A 17193-nucleotide genomic window follows, 5' to 3' on the forward strand; every position below is an offset into this window, starting at 1 on the left:
TCGCCATCACCGCCACCACCGTCATCATCGTCACCATCACCATCACTGCCACATTCGCCTGCACCATCACAGTCACTATCTCCGGCGCCGACTGCTGCGTCCGTGCCGGGACCTGTCCCTTCCCGCCACCTCCCCATCGTTCCCGTCCCTTATGTCACCACCCGCCCATCTGCCGCTGTCAAACGCCCTAGTGGCGCCTCCACTTCCTCTTCTCCTAAAAAGGCTCCACCCCGCCCCCCATCCCAACCCGAAAATGCCATGGACGTCTCCCCACCAGGCCCCGCTCCCTCCTCCTCCTCCTCCTCCTCCTCCCCACCCGGTCTCTACAAATATCTCCTGTCCCGTCCCGATCCTTCCTTCCTCGAGGCCCGGAATCTCTCCCTCCTCCTCCGCCAACATTTCCCTGGTGCCCCCATCTCTCTCCTTACTCCCAGACGGGATTCTGTTCTTATCTCCTCCCCCAGCCCAACCCTCCATACTGACATCCTCTCCCATCACCCGTTTTGGTCCTCACGCCGTCCTCACCCCTGCTCCCTCCCCATCTCCTACCCGCCAACCCCAACCCCCGCGTCGCCCGCCGACCCTCACCGCCGTGATCACGGCTTAGCCCGTCGATCACGGAGGAGGAGGTGCTGGCGAGCTGAAGGCCCATCCCACCCTGGAGGTGCGGGCAGTCCGCCGCATTTTCAACGCAACCGGCCCCACCCGCCTTATGCGGGTTTTCTCTGAGGACGCCCCCTCCATTGACCGTCTCCTGAAGGAGGGTGCCCTCCTCTTCAATCAGCGGTTCAAGGTCGACCCCTCCCGTTCCCCCCCTCAATCCCTGCACTGCCAGAGATGTCTGCGCTACAATGCACATCCAACAGCAGAGTGCCACGAGGCCCCCACCTGCCCGCATTGTCGGCAAGCGCACTTCCTCCGGCAGTGCCCCAACCTCCAATCCCCTCCCTCCTCTAATACCTGCAGCCTCCCCCACCCCACCTACTCCAAAAGTGTAAAGCCCGACCCCCTCCCACCACTCCTGAACTCACCATACCTGTCCGTCCCCTGGACGCCCCCACCCCTCCTGGCAATTCCTTCGTCCCCCCCCCCACTGCTGAGGACATCATCAGGTTCCTCACCATTGTCCTCCAAAACGTCCATCCCTTTCAGCGCCCCCACACCTTACAACAGATCTCCCTCGCCGCCCGTTCCATATTCCACCTTAAAATGTACGCCACCTTTTCCAATAACCAGGCCCATTTCACCTTCTCCCGCCTTGACACCCTCGTATAAGTCCTTATCATGGCGCGACAGCATCGTATCCTTTTCAACAATATCCGCTCCCTTCCCGCCAACAAGAACCTCTTCCTGCACACCCTTGCTACCCACCGTGTGGATGCCTTCCTCCTCAATGAAACCTTCCTCCAACCCCACCACTCCATCCACACCTCCCCCTATCTCCTCCACCGCTCCGATAATCCGCTCCCAGTTGCGCGTGGCGGAGTTGCCATTGGCCACCACCGCCAGATCCCCGTTCGGCTCCAGCCTCTCCTTCCCGACCCCACCGAACACCTGATCCTTAGTCTCTTCTTCCCCGGCCTTACCATTACCTGTGCCACCATCTATGTCCGCCCCAACGCCCCTCTTCCTTTCGACTTCCTCTCCCACATCGACCGTACCTTCTCCTCCTATGTGATCGCTGCCGACCTCAACATCCATAGTCGCTCCGCTGCCCAGTTACGGCGGTGGCATCGGTTCCTCTCCTCCCTTCAGGGCGACCTCATCCCCATCCTCCAGCACACCCGTCCCGAATCCAACTCCACTCCCGATGTTATCCTCTCCTCCCCCAACCTCCTTGGTCGCATTACGGTGGATGTCCTGGAGCCTATTGGTAGCGACCATCTCCCTGTCCTCCTCACCGTTTCAGACGGCCGTCGCCCCCTCCCCGACCCTCGTCATGACCCTCCCCCTAAGTACATCCATGACTATTCCCGTGCCAACTGGAATGCCTACCGGGATACCCTCTCCACTCAGGTCGATAGCCACCCTCTCGCCTACCGCCGTCCCGATGATGTCACCCATGCCGCCTCCTTTCTCCAGCAGACCTTGTCTGAGGCCGTGGAGGCCCACGTCCCTACTGTTGCCATCCACCCCCACCGTCCTACCTTACCACCACAGGCCGTCCTCCTCCTCCGTGAATCCCGTCGTCTCTACCGTGCCTTCCTCCGCACGCGTGACCCGGACACCCTACGACGCCACCGGCAACTACAGCGACACATTCGAAATTTCCTCGCGGCCAAGAAACGCCGGGACTGGCGACAGACATGCACCCGTTTAAATGCTACCCTCCCTATAAACTCGTCCAAGTTCTGGACCGCCTTCCATCGCCTTACCGGAACTAAACCCTCCCCCTACTATCCTCTTCTCCACGATGATCACCCCTTCCCTGACGCCCTTAGTAAGGCCAATCACTTTGCCTCCTACCTGTCCGATGTGTTTTCCATCCCTGATGATCCCCAGTTCGATTACTCCCTCTTCCCAGATATCCGCGATCGAACTGACACCTCTGTCCCTCCCCTCGCTCCTGGTTTCCAGTACTTGGACAACATTCCACACACGGACCTTAATGCCCCCATCACCACACAGGATCTCATCAATACACTCCGCACCAAACGCAACACCGCTCCTGGTCACGATCGTGTTACCTACCGTCACCTTCGTGAAGCTCCTGTCTCTTTTCTCTCCACCCTGGCCAGGCTCTACAATGTAGTCCTGTCCACCGGTTACTACCCCGACCTGTGGAAAAGCTCCCGTATCCTCATGTTCCTCAAACCTGGCAAACCGCCGTCCGTCGTCTCCTCCTACCGTCCCATCAGCCTTACCTCGGTCTTCAGCAAGGTCCTGGAATCTATCCTCACCCGCCGCATTCACCAGCATCTCCGCCAGCACCGCCTCCTCCCCGTTACCCAGTGTGGCTTTCGGCCGTCCTTCTCTTCCGACGATCTTCTCCTTCACCTCACTCATCTCCTTTCCGAACAGCTCAATTCCCGTCGCTCCGCAATCTTCCTCTCTCTTGACCTCGAACGCGTATATGACCGCGTATGGCATTCCGGTCTCCTCTTCAAGCTCCAAACCTTCGCCCTTCCCATTAACTACGTTCGTCTGATCGGTTCCTTTCTCTCCCGCCGTCCTTCCCATGTCACCATCCATAATACCGATTCCTACACCTTTTTCCCCTCCGCCGGTGTGCCCCAAGGCTCCGTCCTCTCCCCCCTTCTGTACCTTTTGAACACGGCGGATATGCCGCCGCCGTCACCCCCCGTCCACCTTCTCCAGTTTGCCGATGACACCGCCTTCCTTGCCCTTGCCCCCACCCTGCAACGCTCTCAACGCCTTCTCCAATCCCATCTTGACCGGGGGAAAATACGACCTAAGAAAGTAAAACCTAAGGTAAGGGATAACATAGCAACAAGAATGACACAGGAAATCGTCACTGGCTGGCCACTTACATAAAATATGGGCGAGCTTGTCACACAGGAAACAAGTTAAAATCCCCTCCCTAAAATCTTTGTAAAAACATTTGACAGGGCACAGAACTTTAATACTTTAACCACATTCGTCCGAGTGTTGCCTAAAAGAGTTGGCAGGTCGGCTTGCAAGTCAGCCACGGCCCGCTGGTCATAAAATAAAATGCAATCCAATAAAACGTGGCGCACAGTGACCTGGACGCCGCAAGCACCACACATTGGAGGGTCCTCTCGCCGGAGCAGGAAGCCATGCGTCATAGGACTGTGGCCTATTCGAAGCCGAGTGAGGAGAACCTCGTCCCGTCGATGGGGCTGAAAGGAAGTACACCACACAGGCGTTGTGGGCTTGACTAGACGGAGCTTATTGTCAGTCACTTCCAGCCACTCGTCCTCCCACCGACACATGACTCGGGAGCTCAACAGCGAGGTGAGTGCGTGCACGGGGATAGCACACTGAGATACGTGTGGATCAAGACACGCCTCCTTGGCTGCGAGATCTGCCCTTTCATTCTCAGCAATGCCAACATGCCCCGGAACCCAGCAGAAAGCTACAACCTTCCCCAGTCGCTGTAGTCGGAGGAGGGCATCCTGAATGGTCTGGACTACTTTAACTGCCGGATACAAATGGTGCAATGATTGAAGGGCACTGAGGGAATGGGAACAGACAAGAAATTTAGGAGAGGAAGAATGTCTCATATGCTCCAGCGCCCGCAAGATTGCAGACAATTCTGCATCAAAGACCGTAAAAGTCTGAGGCAGTCGGACCTTAAGGACATGATCCGGGAAAACAACTGAGCAACCAACGGAATCCCCTTGTTTCGACCCATCCGTAAAAACCGCTACATAGTCGTGGTGCTCAGATAAAACAGCAGAAAATGCTGCATGAAAAACCGTGGCAGGAGTGCAACCTCTCTTGTACTGCAATAAATCTAAAATCACTCTGGGCCTCTTCAGTAACCAGGGTGGCAGGCGGTTAAAACCCTGGATTTCGGGTTGTACAGACTCTACACCGAGCGACTCTAGAACACGTTGCACACGGATCCCAAATGGCAACGTAGCCTGGGGACGGTGGGAAAAAAGGCGGTCCAGAGGTGGATGGGCAACAAGGCGGTGAGCAGGAGAGCCGGGAGCCGCAAGAAACTTACAAGCCTGGCGCACCAGAAGGAGCTGCCGCCGGATGGTAAGTGGCGGTTCGCCAGCCTCAGCACAGAGACTGGGTATGGGACTGGTTCGATAAGCACCCGTGGCCAGTTGAATCCCAGCATGGTGGACAGCGTCAAGGATCCGCAAATAAGACTGCCTCGCTGACCCATATACTGTGCACCCATAGTCCAGCCGCGAACGCACAAAAGCCCGATAAAACTGAAGGAGACGCGCCCTGTCCGCTCCCCAAGACCTGTGGCTGAGGCACTTGAGGATGTTCAGTGCTTGCAAGGATCTGGCTTTCAAGTCACGTAGGTGTGGCAGCCATGACAACCTGGAGTCAAAAATTAGTCCCAGAAACCGCACTGTGTCTCTAAAATGTAGGACAGCATCCCCCATATGCAGGGCAGGCACAGTAAAAAGACGACGAGAACGATTAAAATGAACACAAACACACTTATCGGCAGAAAACCGAAAACCTGTCTTTGCAGCCCACTCCTCTAACCACCGCACTGTGAGCTGCAACTGACGGCTCACGGTTGCAACACTGGGGGAGGAACAGAAAACAGCAAAGTCGTCCACAAACAAGGAGCACTGTACTGGACTCCTCACTGTAGACGTTATACTGTTGATGGCTATGGCAAAGAGGGTAACGCTTAAAACACTGCCCTGGGGGACACCGTTCTCCTGCTCAAAGCGATCAGACAGTGTGTTACCAACGCGGGTCCGAAAAAACCGCTGAGACAGGAAAGACCGAATGAAAATGGGGAGGCGGCTACGAAAGCCCCATTGATGCAGTTGTGCAAGAATACAGTGTCTCCAAGTAGTATCATATGCCTTACTGATATCAAAGAAGATACCGATACAGTGATGCTGACGGAGGAAAGCCTGCTGAATAGCCGCCTCGAGGAGTGTCAGGTTGTCGACTGTGGACCGAAATTTTCGGAAGCCACACTGAAAGCGGCTAAGGAGCTGCCTGGTCTCTAGCAGCCAGACCAGACGACGGTTAACCATCCGTTCCAGGGTCTTTCCGACACAGCTTGTCAAGGCAATACTACGATAACTACTGGGACATGTGCGGTACTTTCCTGGTTTGAGGAGAGGGATGACGATTGCCTCCCTCCACCAGGTGGGGAACACTCCTGTCCGCCATATGAGATTAAAACATTCGAGGAGGATTTCCTTTGACGCCGCTGGCAGATGGCGAAGCATGGAGTACCAGATGCGGTCGTAACCTGGTGCGGTGTCAGAAGTCGCAGTAAGTGCCGATTCAAGTTCCCACATGGAGAAAGGGGAGTTGTAGACCTCAGAATTGTTCGACCGAAAGTCCAACTTCGTTCGTTCGACAGTCGCACGGTAGCGACGAAATGCTGGATCCTGGGTTGCAGTGGCAGTACTTTGTGCAAAATGCTCTGCCAGCGTCTGAGCAATGGCTCTGGGTGTTGGTTGGAGGCTTCCCTGGTTCAGGACTGCAGCTATTGGTAGACGGCTGCGTTTACCGGAAATCCTCCGAATGGCTTCCCATACTTTTGTGGAACAAGTGGAAAGGTTGATGGAGTCCAGGAACTCCTGCCATGACCTTTTCTTGCTCTCTTTAATGACACGGCGTGCCCTGGCTCTCGCGATGCGAAAGGCGGTAAGATTGACCGCTGTTGGGCGGCATTTAAAGCGGCAAAGAGCCGCACGCCTGTCCCGGATGGCTGAACGGCACTCATCCGTCCACCAAGGCACAAGGCGCCGCTTAGGAGGGCCAGAAGACTGTGGTATGGACAGGTCAGCAGCATGATGGATCACAAGTGTGATGTGATCCACCCATTCCTGTACGCTGTTGTGGCGTTCAAAGACAGCCAACCGAGTGAACAGAGGCCAGTTGGCCCTGCCAATCATCCACGATGGCGGCCTCTGCTCCAGCAATACACCATCCAGGAGATGAATGCGGATGGGGAAGTGATCGCTGGAATGAAGGTCGTCAATGACCTCCCAGTGAACAGAGTCGGTGAGGGCGGGAGAGCAGAAAGATAGGTCAATGGCTGAGAATGACCCAGTAGCGGCAGAGAAATGAGTTGGAGTACCTGTGTTGAGGCTGCACAACACTTGAGATGTTAGGAGGCTCTCCAAAATTCGACCTCGAGTGCAAAGAGAAGTGGAGCCCCACAGGACATGATGGGCATTGAAGTCTCCCAGGAGGAGAAAGGGGCGGGGGAGCTGGTCGATAAGATCTGTGAGAGCGTCTAAGGTCATTGCATCCAGAGGGGGTAAATAAAGGGAGCAAACAGTAAGCCTTCGACGGGAATGAATTGCAACTGCAACTGCTTGCAGGTCAGTATCCAGGGGGAGAGCAGAGGAGTGGTGGTCATTATTGACAAACACGGCGACTCTGCCTTTGGCCCTGTCTCCAGTCAGGTCATCTTTACGATACAACGTATAGCCCCTGAGTACAGGAGCATCAGATGGTTTTAGATGTGTTTCCTGTAAACACAAGCACAGGGGGCGTTGCCGTGCTAGGAAGTGCAGTTCCTCCACATGTGCCCGGAATCCACTCATGTTCCACTGTATAATGGGAGCCATCGATCAGGGTGGGAGGACCTTCAGTCTCACTTTCTGTCGGGGAGGAGAGCCCACAACAGGTGGAGGCTCAGTTTTGGGGCGAGATGATTGCCCCAGTCTGACATCAACCTCCATCGCCTCTGAAAGAGGAGTCGAGAGAGACGTCAGAGAGAATGACATCAACAGCAGCAGACTGTAGAACTTCAGTCTTCTTTAGCGGGCGAGTCTTCACCTTTGGCTTTGGCTTCGATTTTCTGGCCTGAGGTTGCATTGGAGCCAAAACCTCAGAAGCAGTAGGGGGTGTAGCAGCGCTGGGCAGTGCACAAGACTGGACCTGGGAAGGGGCAGGAAGTTCCATGACGTCAGCTACGACGGCCTGGTCAGAAGGCCAGGGGGGAGCAGCAGGCTTCACAGGAACAGCAGCAGCACACGTACATTGACAAACGCAGGTGCTAGTGCTGACAGTAGCAACCTCCGTTTGTGTAGTGGCATCAGTTTTCAAGACTGGCTGTTTCAGAACGGAAGAAAAGGAAGCAGCGATTGTGGGCGGCTGCAGGGACTTGTAAATTTTCTTTGCCTCACCGTACGGGATGCGTTTGGTGGTTTTAAGTTCCTGGATCTTCCGTTCCTCAAGGAAAACTCTACATTCCCTACTCCACACAGGGTGATCCCCAGAGCAGTTGACTCACTTGGAAGGAGAGGAGCAACCAACTCCCTCATGGGCGGCTTTACCACAGTTCCCGCAAGTGGCTTCCCCTTTACAGCCGAGAGTAGTGTGTCCAAAGAGTTGGCATTTAAAACACCGCATGGGATTGGGGTAATAAGGCCGTACACTGAGACGTAGGAAACCTGCCTTCACATGCTCGGGCAATTTGGTGCTGTTAAACGTAAGGATGAACGAGTCAGATTTCAGGAGAGCACCATCCACCCATTTCATAACGTGTTGCACGTCGACAATTCCTTCCCGGGACCATTCAGCCTTCAGTTCGTCTAGGGGAATATCAACGAGATCTCGGCAAGTCACAACACCCTTGCTGTAGTTCAAGGTGTTGTGAAATTCAGTCTCAATCGCAAACTCCCCAAGAAATTGTGCCTTCTGAAGGTTCTGGACTTGCTGGAAGCTAGATGTTTCAACCAACAATGTGCCATTTCGCAAGCGCTTTACAGATTTTAATGTACTAGCAATACCTTCTAAGCCTTTCTGGATGTAAAATGGCGAAACTTTTTCGAAATTCCCATCTTTTCTTTTAATTATAAGAAACACAATCTGCGAAGCAGCATGCATTCTGTTACTACAACCTGAATCAGGAGGACTGGCTACACGAGCCCTCTTGTGGGATTGGGTGTTAGAACCTACCAGCGGCCCACCCTTTCCGCTGGGGGGAGAAAAAGAAAAGTTCGAGGGTTCCATCTCGGTCCCACGAGCAGCTAGGGAACTAGGAGTCCACCTAGACAGAGCCCCGCGTGCCTAGGTAAGCCTTATACAACTGAGGTGCGGCAGTTTCCCCAGAGGTCGCCCGCTAACGACTGTTCCACCTCAACAGCCATGCATCTCATCGGCGCGCAGCATACCTTGAGATTGAGGGGTTTTTTATAGAGGTGTATTCCATCCTCGCGACCCGGGCGGTCGGGCCAAGATCCCCATTCACTGAGACACACAACGTTCCACCGCCGCGCCGCACGGTGGTCGCTGATGTATGCTCAGAGCTTACGGTGACAGGTTGGTTGGTTGGTTTGGGGGATTAAAGGGACCAGACTGCCATGGTCATCGGTCCCTTTTTCCAAAGACAAAGAACACCCACAGAGAATAAAAACGAGGAACAGAAGAGATCACAGACGATACAGAACGAGAGAAACTGAGACAAGGACAAGACAAAACGAACTAAAACCACACAGAGTGTGACGGTGGTTGGCCGACCATAGAAATAAAAAAGGAAAAGCCAACCACTGAGAAACACATTAAAAAATCAGTTTAAAACCGGAGGCCAAAGGCCAGAGTCAACACAAAACAATAAGATAAAAACAGAAACACTTAGATTAAAGAATAAAAACCCCCTGCCCGAATAAAACGTAAAACTAAGTCAGCCATAGCCGAGTCATCTGTTAAAAGGGCAGGGAGCGAGTCAGGCAGTGCGAACGACTGCCTGAGCGTGGCTAAAAACGGACACTCCAATAAAACATGAACCACGGATAAAACGGAGCCGCAGCGACATAGAGGCGCGTCCTCACGGCGCAATAAGTGGCCGTGCGTAAACCGAGTGTGCCCAATACGCAGCCGGCAGAGGACAACAGACTCCTTGCGAGAGACCAGCAAGGAGGAGCGCCACACACCGGTAGCCCCCTTAGTGGCCCGAAGTTTGTTGCGTGAAGGCACGGCGCGCCATTCAGTGTCCCAAAGGTCCAGAATTTTGCGGCGTAGGAACGCTCGCAAATCTGTCTCCGGGAGGCCAACGTCCAGAGATGGTGCACTAGTCGCCTCTTTCGCCAGCCGGTCAACATTCTCGTTGCCGGGGATCCCAACATGGCCTGGGGTCCACACGAAGACCGCAGAGCGGCCGCAACGCGCAAGAGTATGCAGGGACTCATGGATAGCCATCACCAGACGGGAACGAGGAAAACACTGGTCGAGTGCTCGTAAACCGCTCAGGGAATCGCTACAGATAACGAAGGACTCACCTGAGCAGGAGCGGATATACTCTAGGGCTCGAAAGATGGCGACCAGCTCAGCAGTGAAAACGCTGCAGAGAGCCGGCAAGGAACGTTGTTCGGAATGGTCCCCTAGAGTGAGCGCATAACCGACTCGACCAGCAACCATCGAGCCGTCGGTGTAAACAATGCCAGAGCCCTGATACGTGGCCAGGATCGAATAAAAGCGGCGGCGGAAGGCCTCTGGAGGGACCGAGTCCTTCGAGCCCTGTGCCAAGTCGAGCCGAAGGCAAGGGCGAGGAACACACCACGGGGGTGTACGCAGAGGCGCCTGGAAAGGAGGCGGAACAGGGAAAAACCCAAGCCCGCAGAGAAGCTCCTTGACGCGTATGGCGATCGGATAACCCGACCGGGGCCGACGTTCCGGCAGATGGACGACTGACGGCGGGAACAGGAGACGATAGTTAGGATGCCCGGGCGAGCTTAGAACATGGGCAGCATAAGCGGCTAGCAAACGTTGGCGTCGGAACCGCAGTGGAGGGACACCTGCCTCCACGAGTAAGCTGTCCACAGGGCTGGTGCGGAAAGCACCAGTGGCAAGGCGTATCCCGCTGTGGAGAATTGGGTCCAGCACCCGCAACGCAGACGGGGATGCTGAGCCATATGCCAGGCACCCATAATCCAGACGGGACTGGATTAACGCCTGGTAGAGCCGTAACAGGGTAGAGCGGTCGGCTCCCCAGCGGGTGTGGCTCGAACATCGCAGTGCATTGAGATGCCGCCAACACGTCTGTTTGAGCTGCCGGATATGAGGCAGCCAAGTTAACCGGGCATCGAAAACCACCCCCAAAAACCTGTGCGATTCCACCACCGAAACAAGTTCGCCGTTAAGAGAAAGCTGCGGCTCCGGGTGGACAGTACGTCGCCGGCAGAAATGCATAACGCAGGTCTTGGCTGCCGAAAACTGAAACCCATGCGCTACAGCCCAAGACTGCGCCCTACGGATAGCGCCCTGTAGCTGACGTTCAACAGCTGCAATGCCGGGAGAGCTGTAATAAAGGCAGAAGTCGTCAGCATACAGGGAAGTGGAGACTGAGTTTCCCACGGCCGCAGCAAGACCGTTAATGGCTATTAAAAACAGACAGACACTTAAAACGGAACCCTGTGGCACACCGTTCTCCTGGACGTGGGAGGAACTATACGAGGCCGCGACTTGCACGCGGAAGGTACGACACGACAGAAAATTGCGGAGAAAAATCGGCAGAGGACCCCGAAGACCCCATCCATGAAGCGTAGAAAGAATGTGATGACGCCACGTCGTATCGTACGCCTTCCGCATGTCGAAAAAGACAGCGACCAGGTGCTGACGGCGGGAAAAGGCAGTACGGATGGCCGACTCCAGGCTCACCAGATTGTCGGCGGCGGAGCGGCCTTTACGGAACCCACCCTGAGATGGAGCCAGAAGGCCCCGAGACTCCAGCACCCAATGCAAGCGCCGGCTTACCATCCGTTCAAGCAACTTGCAAAGAACGTTGGTGAGGCTAATGGGACGGTAGCTGTCCACATCCAGAGGGTTCTTTCCAGGTTTCAAAACGGGGATGACAATGCCTTCCCGCCATTGCGACGGAAACTCCCCCTCGACCCAAAGACGGTTGTAAAGATCGAGAAGGCGCCGCTGGCAGTCCACTGAAAGGTGTTTCAGCATCTGACAGTGGATGCCATCTGGCCCAGGAGCGGTATCAGGGCAAGCAGCGAGGGCACTGCGAAATTCCCACTCACTGAATGGAGCATTGTAAGAGTCTGGGTGGTTGGTGCGAAACGAAAGGCTCCGACGTTCCATCCGCTCTTTAATGGAGCGGAAGGCCTGGGGGTAATTCGCAGAAGCGGAACTCAAAGCAAAATGCTCTGCTAAGCGATTTGCAATGACGTCGGAGTCAGTACAAACTGCTCCATTCAGCGAGAGCGCAGAGACGCTGACAGGTGGCCGATAGCCGTAGACGCGTCGAATCTTGGCCCAGACCTGCGATGGAGTGACATGGAGGCCAATTGTGGACACATACCGCTCCCAGCACTCCTTCTTGCCTTGGCGGATAAGGAGGCGGGCCCGCGCACGCAGCCGTTTGAAGGCGATAAGGTGGTCGAGGGAGGGGTGGCGCTTGTGACGCTGGAGCGCCCGCCGGCGATCTTTAATCGCTTCAGCGATCTCAGGCGACCACCAAGGCACAGCCTTCCGCCGAGGGGACCCACAGGAATGGGGAATGGCAGATGCGGCGGCAGTAACGATGCCGGTGGTGACCGATTGAACCACCGCATCAATGTCATCGGTAGAGAGAGGCTCAAAAGCGGCAGTGGAGGAGAACAAGTCCCAGTCAGCCTTATTCATAGCCCATCTGCTAGGGCGCCCAGAAGAGTGGCGCTGTGGTAGGGACAAAATGATCGGAAAATGGTCACTACCACACAGGTCGTCATGCACACTCCATTGGACAGACGGTAAGAGGCTATGGCTACAGATTGAAAGGTCAATGGTGGAGTAGCTGCCATGCGCCACACTGAAGTGTGTGAAGGCACCATCAGTTAACAGCGAGAGATCGAGCTGAGACAATAAATGCTCAACGATGGCGCCTCGACCTGTTGCCACTGACCCACCCCACAAAGGGTTATGAGCGTTGAAGTCGCCCAATAGCAAGAAAGGTGGCGGCAATTGGGCGACCAGTGCAGCCAGGACATGCTGCGAGACATCACCATCCGGTGGAATGTAAAGACTGCAGACGGTAACAGCCTGTGGCGTCCACACGCGTACAGCGACAGCCTCTAAAGGCGTCTGGAGAGGGACAGACTCGCTGTGCAGAGTGTGAAGGACATATATGCAGACGCCACCAGACACCCTTTCATAAGCTGCTCGGTTCTTATAATAACCCCGATAGCCACGGAGGGCGGGGGTTCACATTGCTGGAAACCAAGTTTCCTGGAGAGCAATGCAGAAAAAAGGGTGAAGGCTGATAAGGTGGTGGAGCTCAGCTAGATGGTGGAAGAAACCGCTGTAGTTCCACTGGAGAATGGTGTTGTCCATGGCTGGGAAAGGCGTGACGGGACTGGGAAGGCAAATTACGCCGCTGGGTCACCTGCTGCCTCCAAGTGAGCACCTGCGCCAGTGCTTTCCATGGCACCGGAGGTACTGGCGAGATCGAGGTCCTCAGCGGACGCCAGGATCTCCACCTCGTCCTCAGACGCAGAGTTTGAGGGTGGCGGTGGGACAGGTGCCACCGCAATGTCAGGTTGCTTGGGAGCCTTTTTCTTCAACGGCTTCGCACGCTGTGCCTTGGGAGGGTCTGGCTGGGAGGGCCCCACTGGGTCAGTCTCAGGGACGGACGACGACCGTGAAGCCCTATGACCAGCGACCGGTTGTTGTTTCAAAACTTTTCGTGGGTCCGCTTTGACACTGGGCAAAGCCTGGGAAGGGAGGGCCCCAAGGGACCCCTTCCTGGCTGGAGTGGCCGAAGAAGCCCGACGCTTCTCCGGCTGGGAGGCGGGGACGATTGTCCCCGATGGTTGGGGTGGTGTTGCTCCTGGAGTAGATGGAGCAACAGTGGGCGAAGTGCCCCCCACAACCAAGGGGGCCGGTGCATTGAGACATAGCTGAGAGGCAGCAGTACGTGACGACACGGGAGAGGATCGGACTGCTTGTGCAGCAGCGGCATAGGTGGATGTCATGGGCACGGGATGTAGCCGCTCATATTTCCGCCTAGCCTCGGTGTAGGTCAGGCGGTCCAGGGTCTTATATTCCATTATCTTCCTTTCCTTCTGGAAGATCCGACAGTCCGGTGAGCAGGGGGAATGGTGTTCTCCACAGTTAACACAAATGGGAGGCGGAGCACATGGAGTATCAGGATGCGAAGGGCGTCCGCAATCCCGACACGTGATGCTGGAAGTACAGCGAGATGACATGTGCCCGAACTTCCAGCATTTAAAACACCGCATCGGAGGAGGGATATATAGTTTCACATCACAACGGTAAACCATCACCTTAACCTTTTCGGGTAAGACATCACCCTCAAAGGCGAAGATGAAGGCACCGGTGGCTACCTGATTATCCCTCGGACCCCGATGGACGCGCCGGACGAAGTGAACACCTCGTCGTTCGAGGTTGGCGCGTAATTCATCGTCGGACTGCAGAAGAAGATCCCTGTGGAATATAATACCCTGGACCATGTTGAGACTCTTATGCGGCGTGATGCTAACGGAAACATCCCCCAACTTGTCACAATTGAGCAACCTCCGTGACTGGGCAGAGGATGCCGTTTTGATGAGCACAGAACCAGAGCGCATCTTGGACAGGCCCTCCACCTCCCCGAACTTGTCCTCTAAATGCTCCACAAAAAACTGGGGCTTGGTCGACATGAAAGATTCTCCATCAACCCGCGTACACACGAGGTACCGGGGTGAATATTCTCCACCGCCTTCTTTAGCAAGTCGTTCCTCCCATGGAGTAGCTAGGGAGGGAAACGATCTCTGATCCAATTTCTTCACGTTGAGGTTAGACCTCGATCGCTTAGAGACTGCTGGTGGAGGCCCACCAGCGATAGATGATGTACCACGCTTCATTGCGGGTCATCCGCCCTGATGCCACCTACTCCGACCAAGGGCCCTCCCCACGGGCGCCACCCAGCCACAGCAAAGGCCACCTGGCAGGATGGCCATTGCCGGGAGTCCTGATGCCCCAGGGAGATGGGCATCTACTCCTTGGCATACGTGGGGAGTGAACGGCGCAGGCATCAGTAGAGCGATCCCTGTGTTGTCAGGGGGCTACAACCAAGAGGGTACATGGCGACCCCACCACAACGGACTGGCTACCGTGCTGGATCTTAGGTGCAAAAATGGCCAAGGTCGTCGTCACAGTTAAAAGAAACACTGCAGAGTGCAGCGTGGTAATCGCCCAAGAGATCGAAAACGAGCGGGACACCATTGCAACGACGAGAAAGACGGCTATAGGTCTAATTGCACGAAGGAAACAGTGGACCACGTAAGGTGCCCTTCCCCAATTGGCTCGCTCTTCGGAATAATTTAGATAGATGGAGGTCAAACCCGAGAGGGGACCATCACATAAGGCCGAAACGTTGGAGACTCCTTTTAGTCGCCTCTTACGACAGGCAGGAATACCGCGGGCCTATTCTAACCCCCGAACCCGCAGGGGGGTACGGTGACAGGGGACTGGCGGCGCTTACCAGTTCCCAGCTCAGGAACCACGGGTTGAAAAGCCCGTACCCAGCAAATGAATGCTGAGCTCCTGGGGGCAGCAGTGTCCAAAAAGGATCAAACATGCATCTAATGATCAGGACACAAACACAAATTATAACACTGGCAGTGCTGTGAAAATGAATTAAGTACAACACCTGCCTCCCACACACTCACCAACTCTCACTGTACTGCCCTAGTGCCCCCCACTAAATTCTGACAGAAGTTTTGTCAAATCCTACATTTATCAGTAATCACTGCATGTGTGTACCACAAGTATGCTATGGAGCAAGAATTGCCGCTAGACAGAACCACATTTCAACTGTCCACATTGGCATCTTTATTCACACATAGCAGTTGCACAACATCTTACACTGAGGAGTATGTTTCTCACCAGCTCCCTAAGACATGTACACAATTCATCAGTGAACACAGACTAGTCTGTGTACATGGTCCCTAACAACCATCAGCTAAACACTTCCACAAGTGCAGAATGAGTACACAGATAAACACAGTTTGAAGCACTGTTTCTATGACACTTACATCCCCTCAGGGGTTGCCAAAGATTGCCACAGAGACGGTATTTCACGTCTCTCTGGCGGGGTATTGGTAAAAGTTTTCAACTAGCAATAATCGCACCTCAGTTATACTTCACTGGTTACGATAATGCCACTGTGCAAAGATTAACTACCTAGCGCCTGGCAATGCTATTTATACCTGACGTTCGTTCCAAACACCTACAAGTACTTGCATCATTGATACCTATCAGTATTACCTTACACTACTCAAGTTCCATTGTGGAAAACAAATACAGAAATATACAGAAAAAGAACAGTAAAATACATTTTATTAGAGGCAGATTTTCTGTTCTTTGCTCCTTGTGTCTAATATTTGCTTACACGCCCACTCACCGCCATCTTAAACGCTCAAAACTCCACAGTAGTTCTCCCCTTGACCGTCAGGCGCGCTACTGCTCACTCGCCTAGCCCCACACAGACGAAAGTAGCACAACCTCATTTAGCAAATACCAGCACACCCATTAAGACTCATCGTTAGATTTTGTTATTTTGTGGCCGCTGGTTAGCACTAGACACCAAGAAAACTGCCAACTGCATTTACATTAACTTAACAAACCATACACTTCTCAGCAAAAGCCGTTTGACGTACTGAGCAGTAAAATGTTAGTTTTACTCGAATCATGCCGTGAAATTGATTAATGTCGATGGGTGAAATATTTGTGTAACAGATTAGGCACCCTGGAAACACAATGAAATGAGATTTACAAATCCTCTCATGTAGCTGGGTTAAGTTGTTGAAATGAGTTTACCTTGCAGAAAAGTACAACTAGAAATCAGTCAGTAAATTGCTTCATAGCGCTGGGAACACGTGCTGCAGTCTTAAATATACAAGATACACGCTTATTCCACATTGCGCCAAACAACCTGCACAAAAATATATATTTTGGACTCCTCTACTGTTTATGTTCTTGTCCAAGAAGAATCATAGAAAGCTAACAGTATCCAAACCTGCTTGCTGTCTCATTGGCATCAGAGGGTTGGATCCCCTCATTCGAAGGCGCCTGATTGCAAAGCCTGGGCTACTCTCAGGCTGGAATCTCCGCTTTCGAAGTTTGTGTCTGTCTGTCTGTCTGTCTGTCTGTCTGTCCGTCTGCCCGCCGCTGCCAGCTGTAGCTGTTCGTTAGTCCATCCGTCTATCCGTCTGCCTGCTCGCTGTCCATCTGCGCCGCTACCGCTGCTACCTGCTGTCCGTCCGTCTGTTCGCCGCCTGGTCGCCGCCACCGCCGCCGCCGTCACCGTCCGGTTCTCGCCGCCGCCGCCGCCGCCGCCGCCGGCCGGTTCTCGCCGCCGCCGTCGCGGGCCGGATCTCGCCACCACCGCCTGGTCGCCGCCGCCGCCGCCGCCGTCGCCGTCGCAGTCCGACCCAGGTCGTCCGACCCTGGTCTTCGTCCGTCTGCGTCTTCGTCTTTTCCCAGTTTGTGTCCTTTCCTTTTCGTGCTGTGCGTTTTTCCTCCCTGTCGTCATGTCCGCCCCCACCACCACCGCCACCACTACCACCACCGCCATCGTCTATACATGCCCTTCCGCCGCCTCCACCA

The 17193-nt window shown here is 54.6% G+C and overlaps 1 non-coding gene across 1 annotated transcript; it reads right to left on the minus strand.

Moving 5' to 3' along the window:
- Positions 1 to 15621: 15621 nt before the first annotated feature.
- Positions 15622 to 15761, minus strand: LOC126425518 (U4 spliceosomal RNA). Its single transcript, XR_007576368.1, has one exon. It is a non-coding gene; the product is annotated as a U4 spliceosomal RNA (small nuclear RNA).
- Positions 15762 to 17193: the final 1432 nt, after the last annotated feature.

Source organism: Schistocerca serialis, chromosome 10, assembly GCF_023864345.2.
Source record: "Schistocerca serialis cubense isolate TAMUIC-IGC-003099 chromosome 10, iqSchSeri2.2, whole genome shotgun sequence".
NCBI lineage: Eukaryota > Metazoa > Arthropoda > Insecta > Orthoptera > Acrididae > Schistocerca > Schistocerca serialis.